At 46.5% G+C, this 14,662-nt stretch overlaps 1 protein-coding gene across 3 annotated transcripts in view; it reads right to left on the reverse strand.

The window, feature by feature from the left end:
• The window catches only part of LOC141102727 (THAP domain-containing protein 2-like), a 30,900-nt gene that overhangs the window by 14,801 nt on the left and 1,437 nt on the right, over positions 1-14,662 (reverse strand). The window contains exon 1 of one of the 3 annotated variants that reach the window (XM_073591691.1): positions 11,834-11,883. The exons of the other annotated variants lie outside the window; for them this stretch is intronic. The gene's annotated coding sequence lies outside the window, so the exon portion shown is untranslated. Of the gene's footprint in view, positions 1-11,833; positions 11,884-14,662 lie in introns of those variants that run through there. 3 annotated transcript variants of the gene reach the window in all.

Consider the following 14,662-nt stretch of genomic DNA (forward strand, 5'->3'; position numbering starts at 1 on the left):
AAAAGTCGTTGCACACTGCACACACGGCATTACAGCGGGAGAGAGCGCTGTGTCAGCATCGGAAGGAAAGAAGAGGGACGAAGATGATGGAGAAGACCGGGCCACTGCTAGCAAAAGAGCGGCAAAAGAGCAGAAGATAGCGGAGGAGCCCGGCAGAAGACAGCTAGAGAAGAGGCCGGAGAGCGCAGAGAAGTCGGAAGAGACCCCCGGAGCTGCCTAATAAATTAGTTTAAAAACCTTTGGAGTTTTTTTATTGACACTTTTCCCCCCAGGTGAATGGGTAGGGGTACGATGTACCCCATACTCATTCACATAGGGTGGGGGGCCCTTTTATGAAAGGGGGCCCCCAGCCCACAGACCCCGACAACCAACGGCCAGGGTTGTCGGGAAGAGGCCTTGTCCTCATCAACATGGGGACAAGGTGCTTTGGGGTTGGGGGCACAGGGCCCCCCCCTGCCCCAAAGCACCAACCCCCCCATGTTGAGGGCATGTGGCTTGATATGGCCCAGGAGGGGGGGTGCTCCCTAGCCCACCCTTTCCTGACCTACCGGATAAGGGTCTGGTATGGATCTTGGGAGAACCACTATGCCTTTTTTTGGTGTGGGGGTTCCCCTTAAAATGCATACCAGACCGAAGGGTCTGCTATTGTCTTGGGGGGAACCTCACGCAAATTTTTAAAAAATTTTCACGGGGTTCCCCCTTCAAGATTCTCAGCACACAAGTCGCACCGCAAGTCGGATCCTCTTGATCCGACTTCTGGTGCGACCTCTATTCAAATCAATGGGCTCCCATAGGGAACCATTGATTTTTGAATAGAGACAGAGAAACGCGGCTGAAAGCTAGCGCGGCTTAACGTGCATTGAATTCAATGCAAAACCCGGGGGGGGGAAATCGCGTTTTTAACGCTGCTTTTTTCCTGGCGTCTGTACTAGCTTTGCAGCCCGTTTTTTAAAAACGTCCGTGTGCATGTAGCCTTAAAATGGTATCAGCTAATTTAAAACAATTGTCTTTATTTCACACAACAGTGGAACCCTGACACAACAATGTAAAAGGACAACCATCTTTCTCAAACTCTCAGTCAAAAGAAATCTACAATCATTTTCTTTTATTGTACCCAGATATAGGTATACTTAATACCATGTGAAGGAAATACTATGAATCCTTTTGAATAGTCTACTTGGGTTTTACACAAAACAAAAAAACGGAGAAAAAGTTTTACATAAAATAGTTTAACCACTTGCCACCATGCACCAGGGTTATGGCCGCAGCTGTCAGCCATATTTTCAGCCGACAATTCCCTACCCTATAAAAGTGATCCGAGTGGCTGGTTAGCTGCCGGGTCACTTTTACAAACAGCCGGGGGAGGGTCGCTCCTCCCTCCCACCGCTCACCGGTGACCATACATGGTTTTCCGGGAACGCTGAGGAGTCAAGGATTCGATCCGGTGGTTGCGGCCAACAATGATTTTTATTTTTTTCATCTCATGAAGCTGGTTCACACTGGAGCGTTATGACATGCGATTTTACATGTCATATCGGCGGCAATTGCCGTCAATGGCACCGTCCTAATCGGTGCAACGCCGCATCTGCGGCGCTGCACCGATTTCAAAAACCTTAGTTAGACTTACCGGTAACGGTATTTCAACGGGTCTTTCAGGACAGCACCTGGAGAGAGCGCAGCTCCACCCACTTCCCAGGAAACACTGCAGTTATTCCTTTAAAGCCTGGACACTTCCACCATGGCCTCAGTTGTTACCGAGTACCTCCGGCCATGCTGAAATTATATAAGCAGAACATAGCAACCACAACACATTAACATTTATAAACATTTTATAAAACATTTTTAACCCAAGGGAGGGTCATTGGCCCTGTCCTGAAAGACTCGTAGAAATACAGTTACCGGTAAGTCTAACTAAGGATTTCTCACCTCGTCTTTCAGGACAGCACTTGGAGATGACAAATGAGTACTTACTCTTAGGGTGGGACCACCGCTTGCAAAACCTTCCTGCCAAACGACTGCTCTGCTGCCGAGAGCAGGTCCATCCTATGACGAGTGAAAGTGGAATAACTCGTCCATGAGGCTGCTTTACAAATTCGTCCTGGTGAAGCTCCAGCCCGAGTTGAATGGGCCACCACCCCTGCGGGAGGTTCTATTTCCGCAGCCCTATAAGCTTCGTGGGAAGCCATCCGAAGCCACCTACCAATCGTGCTTTTAGAAGCTCCGTAACCCTTACAAGACCTAGAAAATAAAACAAAAAGGAGAATTGGATCTTTTAAACTCCTTTGTTACCTCTAGATAGCGTAAAACGCATCTCTTTACGTCCAGACTATGAAATTCTCTTTTAGGGCCTGTTGGATTTGGACAAAACGTTGGTAGGATTATCGCTTGAGCTCTGTGAAAGACTGAAGCAACCTTCGGTAAAAACCCCGGGTCTGTTCTCAGCACTACCCGCTCTGGGAAAATTGTCAAGAAAGGCTCAATGATGGATAATGCCTGAAGCTCACTGACCCTTCTAGCTGAAGAGACTGCTATCAGCAGTGCTAGTTTTAAAGACCACATTTTAATCGTGGCCTCTTCTGGTGGTTCAAAGGGCCTTCTAGTCAGACCCTGTAAAACAACTGAAAGATCCCATTTGGGAAAACACTTAAAAGGCACTGGACTAGCTCTAGCTAGTGCCTTGAAAAACCTGATGATCCAAGGGTCTAGAGATGACCTTCTCTCTAGAATAACTAATAATGCAGCCACCTGAACTTTAAAGGGGCTTGTTGCCAAACCCTTTTCTATTCTGTCTTGTAAAAATTCCAGAACAGAAAAGTTCTCCTTTGGTGAGTAATTTTTCAAATCACACCAGAAATTAAAGCATTTCCAGGTCTTAAAATAAATGGCCCTTGTGACCTTCTTTCTGCTATTTAGCAAGGTACAAATTAAATTATTGGACAAACCCTTACTCCTCAGGATCTGCTCCTCAGTAACCAAGCTGCCAGGTTGAGATGACCTGCATTGGAATGCAGAAGAGGACCCTGAGGCAGCAAGTCCCTTTGGACCGGAAGTAACCAATGAGGCTCTACCGCCAATTTTAGTAGGCCTGAAAACCAAGGCCTCTTGGGCCAATACAAGGCCACCAAAATTAGAGTCGTCCTTTCTCCCTGTAGCTTCCTGAGCACTAACGGATCATTTGTATAGGGGAAAAGCGTAACACAAACGGAAGGTCCAGCGATGTGCCAGTGCATCCAGACCCTCTGCTTGGTCCTGCCTGTTCAGGGAATAGTAGAACGGAACCTTGGCATTTATCTGATGCAAAAAGGTCTACCTGGGGAATTCCCCATCCGTCTACTATCCGTTGAAAGACCTCCTGACTCAGACTCCAGTCGGACTCTAGTACTCTTTTCCTGCTTAAAAAGTCCACTATTTGGTTTAGGCTGGCCTTCAGATGTATTGCTGTTAGTGAAGCCACTTTGTCCTCTGCCCAGGTCAGAGTCTGAAGGGCTAGGTTTAGAAGACACCTGCTCCTTGTGCCCCCCTGCCATGAAATATAAGCCACCGCCGTGGCGTTGTCCGACAATATCTGGATGCAATGGCCTCTGATAGTCTGTCTGAAGGACCACAACCCCAGAAAAATAGCCCTTAGTTCCCTCCAGTTTGAGGATCTCCTGGATTCCTCCACTGACCAGGACCCCTGAGCCAACTGGTTCTCTAGATGTGCACCCCACCCCCAGGAGCTCGCATTTGTTGTGAGAACTTTTGCTGCGGGAAAAATCCAGAGCAAACCCTTGCTCAAATTCGTCTGATCCCTCCACCACCACAGCTTTCTTTTTACTGGTGTTGGGATCTTTATCTGTTTTTTCCAGAGACTCTCCGTAGGCCCAACTCTATAGGATTGTCTGTTGGAGGTCTCTCGCATGGAGGTGGGCCCACTGGACAGCTGGGATAGAGGCTGTAAGCCCCATTGTGGACATGGCTGCTCGAACTGACACAGTCAGATTTGTCTGCACTCTCTTTACTGCCGCCTGCACTTTTACTATCTTTTCCTCCGGGAGAAAAATCTTTTCCTGCACCAAGTCGATCACATAGCCCAGGAAAATGGTCACTTGAGAGGGAATTAGGCTTGATTTTTCTTTGTTCAAAATCCAGCCCAGGCTCTCTAAATGGCTCTGTGCCCTTTTCAGGTCCCTGCGTAAAAGATTCTCTGAGCTGGCAAACAAGAGAAGGTCGTCCAGGTAAGGTACTACAGATACCCCTTCCAACCTGAGTGGTGCCAATGCCTCTGCCATGATCTTTGTGAAGATCCTTGGAGAAGCAGAGAGACCGAACGGGAGAGTCCTGCACTGAAAGTGTGACACCACTCCCCCAGCTCTGATTGCCAGATGCAGATATTTCTGTGACTCCGGTATTATGGGAACATGCAGGTATGAGTCTCTCTAATCTATGGAGGCTAGAAAGCACCCTGCTGGCAGGAGCTTCCTCACAGAATAAATTGTGTCCATCCGAAATTTTTTGTACCGGATAGACCTGTTTAATATCTTTAAATTCAGTATTAACCTGAATTTCCCCAATGGCTTTCTTACTAGAAAAAAGATGAGAATAATGCCCTAGTTCTTCCTCTCGCTGGGGTACTGGTATCATTACTTTTTGCAGGAACTCCTGCAAGAGTGATGTCATTGCCACCGACTTCTCCTGATCTCTGGGGAGCCGTGTTACATAAAAACGGGATGATGGGCTTTCTGAGAACTCCAGTGCGTATCCCTCCGTAATCACCTTGAGAACAAACGCACTGGACGTCGCCCCCTCCTACTGCGGAAGAAAGGACTGAAGCCTCCCCCCCCCCACACAGTATGGAGACCATCACTGGGTTTTAGCGGGTTGATTGGGGGGACGAAACACCCCAGACTTCCCTCGGCCCCTTTGAGAGGTACAAGGTCTCTTCTGTTCTGTTTCCTTTGATTCCCGGGTCTGGAAAAAAGGACAAAAAGTACTAGTTACTTACCGGTAACTGTCTTTCTGGGAAATCTTCCAGGACGGCACACCTGAGAGATGAGAGGCTCCTCCCCACAGGAAACACAATCAATCAACAGCTGTTTTAAGTCCACACCCTTCCCCCTGATCCTCAGTTTGTAGAGAAGTAACTCCTGAACCTGGTTCACAAGGGAAATCATTCCTCATAGGCACTCACCTTCTAGTGTTCTAAAATTTTCCCTCCTCCAACGGGTGGGAAGTAGGCCTGCCGTCCTGGAAGATTTCCCAGAAAGACAGTTACCGGTAAGTAACTAGTACTTTTCTCAAGTCATCTTCCAGGACGGCACACCTGAGAGGATAATCAAGTACCTCAGGCCTACCTTAGGGTGGGACCACTGCAAGACTCTTGGCGAACCTCGGTTCTGCAGTAAGCTTTACCTTTACTCCATATGCTTGATGAAGGTATCTTAGCTGGATCATGCGGCTGATCTGCCGGTCTACTCCACCGGTGTCCCTGCCTTCTCTGTTTCGGATGCAGGATCTAGGTGGAGTGGGCTCTTAAAGATGGAATCAGAAAACATGTTAAACTTGTAGGTTATCAATGTTGCCTGTCACACATCTACCAACAATGGCCTATTCTGCCTATAGGTGCTGTTTAGAACCACTACAAAGATTAATCGGAGACCTGTGTTGTAAGACAAGGACACTACATTGATCCATAAGGGGGCCTGTCTTAACACAACCCTGTCCAGGGAAATAAAACTGCCAAAAAAGGGGGGCCCCTGACAGACAACCCCTTTTTGTTCATTTTTAGCTTTACGTCAGCAAAGACTGAAGGGAAACCTACTTAAGGGAAATAGATTAACAAAAACTTAATCCCTGGGTTTAAGGCATGCCCAATCTATAGTTTTACTTACGCCTGAGAGCCTACTCAGGAGATTAACATCTATAGCAGGAGAAGAACACTCACATATAGTACATATAGCTACATATAGTTTTGCTAGAAGGGCAAAATGAAGGCCATGCACCGAGCTGTAACCTATTTGGTCGGGTATACATGTTTATACTTTATCTTCAGGCCATAAAACTCCTCTGAACCGAACTTCCCAAGTTCTTATTACAGGGCGATTCATTATCGCCTTCCTCCAGTGACCCATAACTCTACTGGGCTTCAACCCTAGGAAATGGCTCTGGCATCCCTGAATGTAAGGGGTCGAGGCTTTCTGACATGTGACATCTGCACCAGAACTCCTGGCCCTTTCACGGAAGAGAAGGCTGAAATACAAAAAGGTGATACATGTATTAATATCACAAATAAAAAAAATCATAGATTGTGGACATAGCACAATAGATTTAGACAGAAAGGACACAAGCATAGACATCAATGTTGTGTGACTAGCTAAACCAAAATATCAAATATGGGAAGAGACCCAAATCTGAACCTCACAGTCTGGTTTTCTGATGTGCGGCCAATATGTAAGCATTAAGACACAAACACACCTTAAATGCTGCGCATTTCTGAAGTGCAGCTAGCTAGGTCATAACTGGTAAATACAGAAAGGACGGGAACCCCCTTTTACAGTGGTGTTTTACTGATGTACAGCAAAACAAGGCTATAAAGAGAAGACAGAAAGACCCAAACTTCTATGTTGCGTATTTATGACGAACCACCAAGTACAGTTATAAGACAATCCTTCCTGTTATGCAGTTCTGTAGTGCAGTTACATAGAACCAACAGAGAAAGAACACAAGCAACCTACAGCATTGTGTTTTTCTGAAGTGCCATAAGGTAAGGCAATATGAAACAGAAAGCACCAACAAGCTTCAATGTTGAGTACTTCTGCTGTGCAGCAACATAAAAACAAACAAACAACAGACAGCCTTTACAGCTGCGATCTTTCTGGTCTACTGCAAAATAAGGCAATAACTCCACAATGAGTATTCCTGCAGCATTGCAAAACCTGAACCAGAAGGGACAGATAAGCTTAGGGTTCCCACACCCGTGCGACCCAACCTGCCACTTGGGACTGCAAGACGCATGAGAAGTCATACTATGGCTTCCAAAGGGTATCATTCGTAACTGTGCGACTCCAGGTCGCAGCGTATCCAGCAGTCCCTGCTTACGGAACCACAGACCTCAAGATTACACAGGTCGCAGGAAAAGCAGTTTTCGGGTCGAACAAACAAGGGGTCCCCATGCTGTGGCTCCCTGGAGGAGTGCAGCCAACAACCCCCTACTGTGTATACCTAAGAAACAGCAAGGAAGATCAATGAGAAACACCACTTACTGCTGTGCCTTTCTGATATACGGACGATAAGTCAGTAAATATAGGACATACAGGACACAAACAATGTTCAATCTTTGTGTATGTCTGATGTGTAGCATATACCAATACTGAGCAGAGATGTCATTACCCTCAATGTGTCTCCCTGCTGAGCAGCAAAAACAAATCAGAAAAAGACAAACAACCTTCACTGTTGTGTCCTTTCTGATATGCAGCCAATAAGGCAGTAAACCTTCAAATTTGTATGTGTCTGATGTGCAACAACAATCTTGAATAGAGATAGCACATCCATATTCAAGTGATTTGGCATGTGACTCAACATGTCAAATCGCATGCCTAAAATTGGCAGCCATTGCCGTTAATAGCACTGTCTGAATCAGCCCGGGCCACTTTGTGGTGCTGCACTGATTACCAATGGCAGTATGTGTACTACCCCTGGCACAGGTTCAATTTTGTATTTTCCAACAAAATCAGGACCATCTGTCATCACTGCTGCCTTTCTGATAAGCAACCAATAAGGCAGTAATACAGGACCCACAGACAGACCTCAATCTTGTATATCTCTGATGTGCAATAATATAACAGTTCTGAATAGAGATAGCACATCCATATTGAAGTGATTTGGCATGCAACTCAACATGTCAAAATCGCATGCCTAAAATCGGCAGCCATTGCTGTTAATAGCGCTGTCTGAATCAGCACGTCACTTTGTGGTGCTGCACCGATTACCAATGGCAGTATGTGTACTACCCATGGCACAGGTTCAATTTGTATTTTCCAACAAAATCAGGACCATCCATCTTTACTGCTACCTTTCTGATAAGCAACCAATAAGGCAGTAATACAGGACCCACAGACAAACTTCAATCGTGTATATCTCTAATGTGCAACAATCTAACAATTCTGAATAGAGATAGCACATCCATATTGAAGCGATTTGGCATGCGACTCACATGTCAAATCGCATGCCTAAAATCGGCAGCTATTGCCGTTAATAGCACTGTCTGAATCAGCACGACGCCACCTTGTGGTGCTGTACCGATTACCAAAGGCAGTATATGTACTACGCCTGCCATCAATCTTTCCTGCTGCCTTTCTGACAAGCAACCAATAAGGCAGTAATACAGGACACAAAAACCCCACAGACAGACCCCAATCTTGTGTAGGTCTGATGTGCAGCAATATAACAATTATGAGCAGAAATGTCATCACCAGACTCAATGATGTGCGTTTCTGGCGTGCGGCACAAAACCAGAAAGTACAGACCACCTTCCCTGTTGTATTTTCTGATCTGTAGCCAAACAAAGCAGTACCTTTAGGATATAAAGGACACCCAACAAGCTTCAGCAGAGATGTTACAAATCTCAACGTGTACTTTAGTTGTGCCACCAAACACCCCAGCAAGGACAAACCTTCACTACTGAGGTCTACTGGTGAGCAGCCAAGAAGGAGTCATGGTGTATCCCTTTATGAAATAACCAAACAGGAGCAAATTATTTCATAGGCATAGCCTGGGCTGTAGATACTAATCCTTCACCACCAGTGAAGGAACCAATCCTAAAATGGTTGGACACCTTACTATAGTAGCTGTTGTCCTACCTTACCTCCATAGATTGAGCAAACGCTAGCCAGCTCATACACGGGTGGGGCTGATCAGTAACTAAAGTCTCAGTGAGCCCAGCCCTAGAGACCAATATAAGACCTCTAAAAAGGGTGGTTACCAATTTAGCCTGGAGGTAAATAGCCACCTGCAGCCCTTAAAGAAGCAATCATATAGCCATCTAGCTCTTGCATATGTTTGCACAGAAAAATCCTTAAATCAAAGGATATAGGAAAAACGATTTATGATAAATCACTTTTAGATCTGTCACTGAGTGGACTGTAGCCCAAACCAACAAAAAGGTTTTTCTTACCCCCTGCATTAAAATATAACCACAATGTAAGAGTGGAGTGGGAGGTTGGAGCTTATGAAAAGTTACCCATAGCAAGCAACCCCCAAAAGGAGGATCTGTCACAAGGGAACCCCTACTGTGCCACACAGAAGCTTGGTCCCTGCCACATTGTTGAAAGCTAGGTCAGCTTTTAAGTATCTTGGAGCAACTTTAAGCAGATTCCTAGCAGCTGGGCTAATAGGGCCAGATAACCTAGTGCACCTGCTGAGCAAGGGAGTTTACTCCTGAATCCTTCAACCATTGCACCATTAATAACTTGTTCAGTGGTATACCTGGCCAGTAAGGAACTCTTTGTTCTACCAGGTCACCCTCTTTGCTGTATTCACCCCTACTAATGTACCACAACCGGGTATGTAGGGAGAGGCTGGCAACCTACTGTTGTGATAACCACAGTGTCTCTGCTATAAGAGGAAGCTGTGGCTGGTGGTTTTTAGCAGTAGCTTCTGGGCTATTTTGTTATGGAGACCCCAGGTCCTGCACTGCACCACTCAGTAAATACAGGTGGAAGGGGAAAAAATGCCTTACCTACCTCTTTCCCATCTGAGGTGGTTTAGGCACACTCGCTCCTCTGCACCACTTGTCCACCATACAGCATCTCTGATGTAGGAGGGAGCTGTGGCTGGTGTCTTTAGCAAAAGCTTCTGGGCTATTTGAATCCAGACCCCAGGGGAGATTATCTCAAATGCCCAGAAGCCATCTGGCTGGGATTGGGGATTTTTGACTCACCGTTGTCGTCTTCCCCTTTTGCCACAGCCACCGGGCTTGCTTTTCCATCCTTATGGTCCACACGCAAGGAGGATAGCCGCCAAAGTGCCCCCCCCACAACTGCTGTCCCTTTTAGGGAGCTGCAAGGTTAGGTTGTGTCCTGCACTGTTCAGTCAGTATATACACATGGGGGGGGGGGGCAATGCCGTACATTCCTCATTCCCATGAGGTGGTTTAGGCAGACATTCACCATAGTAAACTGGTATCTCCTCGAAAGGAGGATGTGGGCGCCTGCTCCTGCTGACTCTCAGCCTTTCCTTCTGGGTAAGAACGCGGGTCGTTCAGGCGGTGCCCTCCCTTGCAGCCCACGCGAGCTAACAGGGACCCAGGAGTCAGGGGATACGATCCCCCTGGAAAGAACCGACGGCCAGCACCCCCGTCTGAACGGACGTCCGGACAGGTAAGGGGGAGAGACAGGATAAAGGCCCCTGAAGTTCTGGGGACACCACTGTACCCAGGGGCCTTCAGCTCTCAGGGGGGCTTTCCTAGTTTCTGCTGCCCCCCCTGAGGAAAGGATAGGGGAACCCCCCGGGAAGGATAAATATATCCCGCCAGACCCAGAGGCTTCCCAGACATTTGGTCCGGCTCCCAGGGGGAGACCACCAGCCCCAGGCTTCGGTCATTTGGAAAAAAACAAACAATTTCGCCGTGTAGGGAGAAACACAATCAAAAACTGAGGATCAGGGGGAAGGGTGTGGACTTAAAACAGCTGTTGATTGATTGTGTTTCCTGTGGGGAGGAGCCTCTCATCTCTCAGGTGTGCCGTCCTGGAAGATGACTTGAGAAAATTCTTTTTAGGCTGTGCTGTCACTTTCTTTTTGGTCGGGAATGCTTTTTTCTTGTCCGCTGTTCTATCTAGAACAGTGTCAAGATCTGGACCGAATACTAGGTCCCCCTCGAAAGGTAGGCCACACAACTTTGCTTTGGAGGCCGAATCCCCCGACCAGGTCTTGACCCACAAATCTCTTTTAGCAGAGTTAATTAAAGCTGAAGATCTTGCAGAGATTTTAACTGATTCAGCCGAAGCATCCGCCATATAACCTACTGTCTTTTGTAGGACTGGCAAAGTATCTAACAAATCCTTTCGAGAGGTACCTGCCTCAATATGGCCCTTCAGTTGTTCCAGCCAGTATTCTAATTTCCTGGCCACCACTGTAGATGCCATAGCTGGTTTGAGATTAGTTAGTGTAGAATCCCAAGCTTTTTTTCAGTAAAGAGTCAGCTTTTTTGTTCATAGTGTCCTTTAAGACCCCCATGTCCTCAAAAGCTAAATCAGTGTTTCGCGACACCTGCGAAAAAGCTGCATCAAGTTTAGGTCTCTTGTTCCACACTTGTGCGTTATCATCAAAAGGAAATCTCCTTTTGAGAGACCTGGAAAAGAAAGGGGCCCTCTCTGGATCCTTCCATTCCCTCTTTATAGAATCTGTCAGCACTTTATGCACCGGGAACACGCGATGTTTGACCTCATCCATGCCCCGATACATTTTGTCATGCAGTGACAATTGAGCCTTATCCTCCTTAATATTCAGGGTTGTGTGTATGGTCTTCAGGTCCTCTATCTCTTCCAAAGATAACCTATTTCCTTGTTTTCCTCCTTTGATCCTGAAGACTCATCCTTCTCCTCAGACTCACTAACCACTCTCTTTGAAGAGGAGGTGTGAGCACTGGGTGGAGAACTCTCTGCTGACTGTGCTACCGGATGCTTGTCCAGATAGGAACGGAAGGACTGAAACGTATCTTCCAATTCCTTCCGGAAAGAAGTGAGCATCTCACTAGGCTGGACAGAAGGTTCTTTAGTGGACATTTCCTCTCTGACCAGATCTGCTATGCAAGTCTTGCACAGCGGTTTAGTCCATGCCTCCCCAACGGCCTCTTTACCTTTAGCACACCGTAGGGAGGGGGAGGGGAAACATGCTTGTACTTTTCTTTAGATTTTGTCTGAAAAACACCAAACCCACAAAACATTTATAAATAAACTGTGCATAAAGATCTTCTCGCTAGCAGATCTTAAAAATAAACAAACAGTGGCACAAAACATACCCCACAAAACCACCGCTGTAAACAAACACATGCTGCACAGAAAACAAACACCTGTGCAGTGTGCGGCAAGCTCCCCCCCCCCGAGGGGGGAAAGGGAGGGAAACATAGCCCTGGTAATTATAGAGACCCCTGTCTCTCTTACCTGGGTCTGGCCTGTGCATGTGGCTCCTGCCACTACTGCTGGTTGCTCTGGCTCCATCCTCCAGTAAATGGCAGCCGTCCAGTAGCCGAGGCCACCTCCCACTTCCGCGTTCCAGCGTCCGGAAGCTGCCGCGCACCGCCGGAAGTCCAGCCCCGTCCGAGTGCAGACCACACAACTCCGCAATGGAGACAGTCTGCACCCGCCGTCTGTCGGAGCGGAACCATAGGCAGCCTCTACCCTCGCCGGGCTCGGAAAGCGGAGGACACCGCAATACCCCCCCCACCCATCGGGGGGGGGGGGGGTACTGGGCCTGAAACAAAGAAAGCAACAGGTATGCCCTTAACTCACCTCCACCTGGAGGGAGCACAGCACACCCCTGGTTCCCTGTAGAGCTTCCACCATGGCCGGAGGAAACACTACAACTGAGGCCATGTCGGAAGCATCCAGGCTTTAAAGGAATAACTGCAGTGTTTCCTGGGAAGTGGGTGGAGCTGCGCTCTTCTCCAGGTGCTTTCCTGAGAAACGAGGTGAGAAAAGTAGTTTCTGTACTACTTTTTGCGATTTCGGACAGCGATTTACATTGACATCTGTGCAGAAACCCACACAGATGTCTCTGAAATTGCGGCCAAAATCGGGAGTCATTTTAACATGCTGGAGTGAAATTGTGCAAGTTCAACTGAACCCGCAGCTCAGTGTGAACCTGGGCTAAGGAAGAGATCTTCTGGACCCCAAATGTCTCCATAAATAGGACCTATCATGCTTTACTGCTATCACAAGTGATGTTTACATTTCTTGTGATAGCAAGGAAAGTAAAAACAAAAAAAAAAGAATTTAAAAGGGACAGTGTAAAAATAAGTTTTTAAAATTAAAATAAATATAAAAAAGCACCCCTGTCCCCCTGTGCTCGTGCACAGAGGCAAACGCATACGTAGATTGCGTACACATAATGTTATTGGTGTTCGCAATATGTGAGGTATCGCCGATTTATTGTTATAGAGAGCAATATTTCTAGCTCTAGCCCTCCTCTGTAACTCTAAATTGGTAACCTGTAAAAATGTTTAAAGCATCGCCTATGGAGATTTTTAAGTACCGTAGTTTGTCCTCATGCCACGGGCGTACGCAATTGAAAAGCATGACATGTTAGGCATCCATTTACTCGGCCTAACATCATCTTTTATATTTTACCAAAAATGTAGTTACATATTGTTTTTCATTCCTTGCATTAAAATTCATCAAAGTGTACTTTGCCCAAAAAAAAAAAAAAAAAAAGAAAAAAAAAACTATTGAAAAAACGCTGTGCTAATACCATGTGACAAACAACCACAATTTTATTCTCCAGGGCCTGTGCTATAAAAAAAAAAAAACCTATATCTATAATGTTTGCAGGTTCTAAGTAACTTTCGTGCAAAAAAAAAAAAAAAAATAGATTTCTACATGTAAACAAAAAGTGTCAGAATAGGCCTGGTCTTCAAGTGGTGAAAGGAAAAGCTTGGCGTGCCATATTTTAATTTATATTGAAGTATTACCATAAAGTAATCCTTATGTGATTTTCACATTTACATATTTGTTCTTCAACATTATTATTGTATTCAAGATAGAGATACACTTGCCACTAACCAGAACATTATCTTTACAACTCTGCCTACCTTCAATTCCAGAAAACCTAAAATCCTGCTCCCCCCACTGCAAGGGTTGACTGCCTGTTTATGTCTAGGGGACTTTTTTTTGCTTACCTGATGCTTCACTGCCGCAGGCTCCTCTGCGTGGCTTACTGGATCCTGCACCCTTATCCCCAATTTTCTGACCCCTAGGCATAAATAAGGAGTTGACCCTTCCAGTACAGATGCAGCCCCACTGCAAGGGAGGGTGTTTCGGTCTCCTGGAGTTAGGCTTTAAAGTGTATCTCCATCTAAAGCTTTTTTTTTTTTTTTTTTAGATGGGATAGGTAAGGGTTAAAAAATAAAATTGTTTAAAAATATAGGAAAATAAAATAATAAAACAATTTAAGAGACCCCCCCCTTCCCCACACACTTTACCAGGCAGTATACTCAGAGGTGTGGTGGAGTAAATTATAGTAAGACTGCTCTCACACTGGGGCAGGCGTTGACAGTAAAACGCTGCTAGTTTTACTGGCGCTTTACCGTCATTTTAGCGGTGCAATTCGTCCGCTAGCGGGGTGCTCTTAACCCCCGCTAGTGGCCGAATAAAGGGTTAAATATGCCCGTGTAGCGCCGCTGCTGAAGCGCTTTAGCAGCAGTGCCCATTCATTTCAATGGGGAGGAGCGGTGTATACACCGCTCCTTCACTGCCCCAAAGATGCTGCTTGCAGGACATTTTTTAACGTCCTGCCAGCACCCAGAAGTGTCAGGGCGTCACCCGACACACCCAGAAGTGTCAGGGCGTCACCCGACACACCCAGAAGTGTCAGGGCGTCACCCGACACACCCAGAAGTGTCAGGGCGTCACCCGACACACCCAGAAGTGTCAGGGCGTCACCCGACACACCCAGAAGTGTCAGGGCGTCA

The sequence above is a fragment of the Aquarana catesbeiana genome, linkage group LG01, assembly GCF_042186555.1.
Source record: "Aquarana catesbeiana isolate 2022-GZ linkage group LG01, ASM4218655v1, whole genome shotgun sequence".
In the NCBI taxonomy this organism is placed as follows: Eukaryota; Metazoa; Chordata; class Amphibia; order Anura; family Ranidae; genus Aquarana; species Aquarana catesbeiana.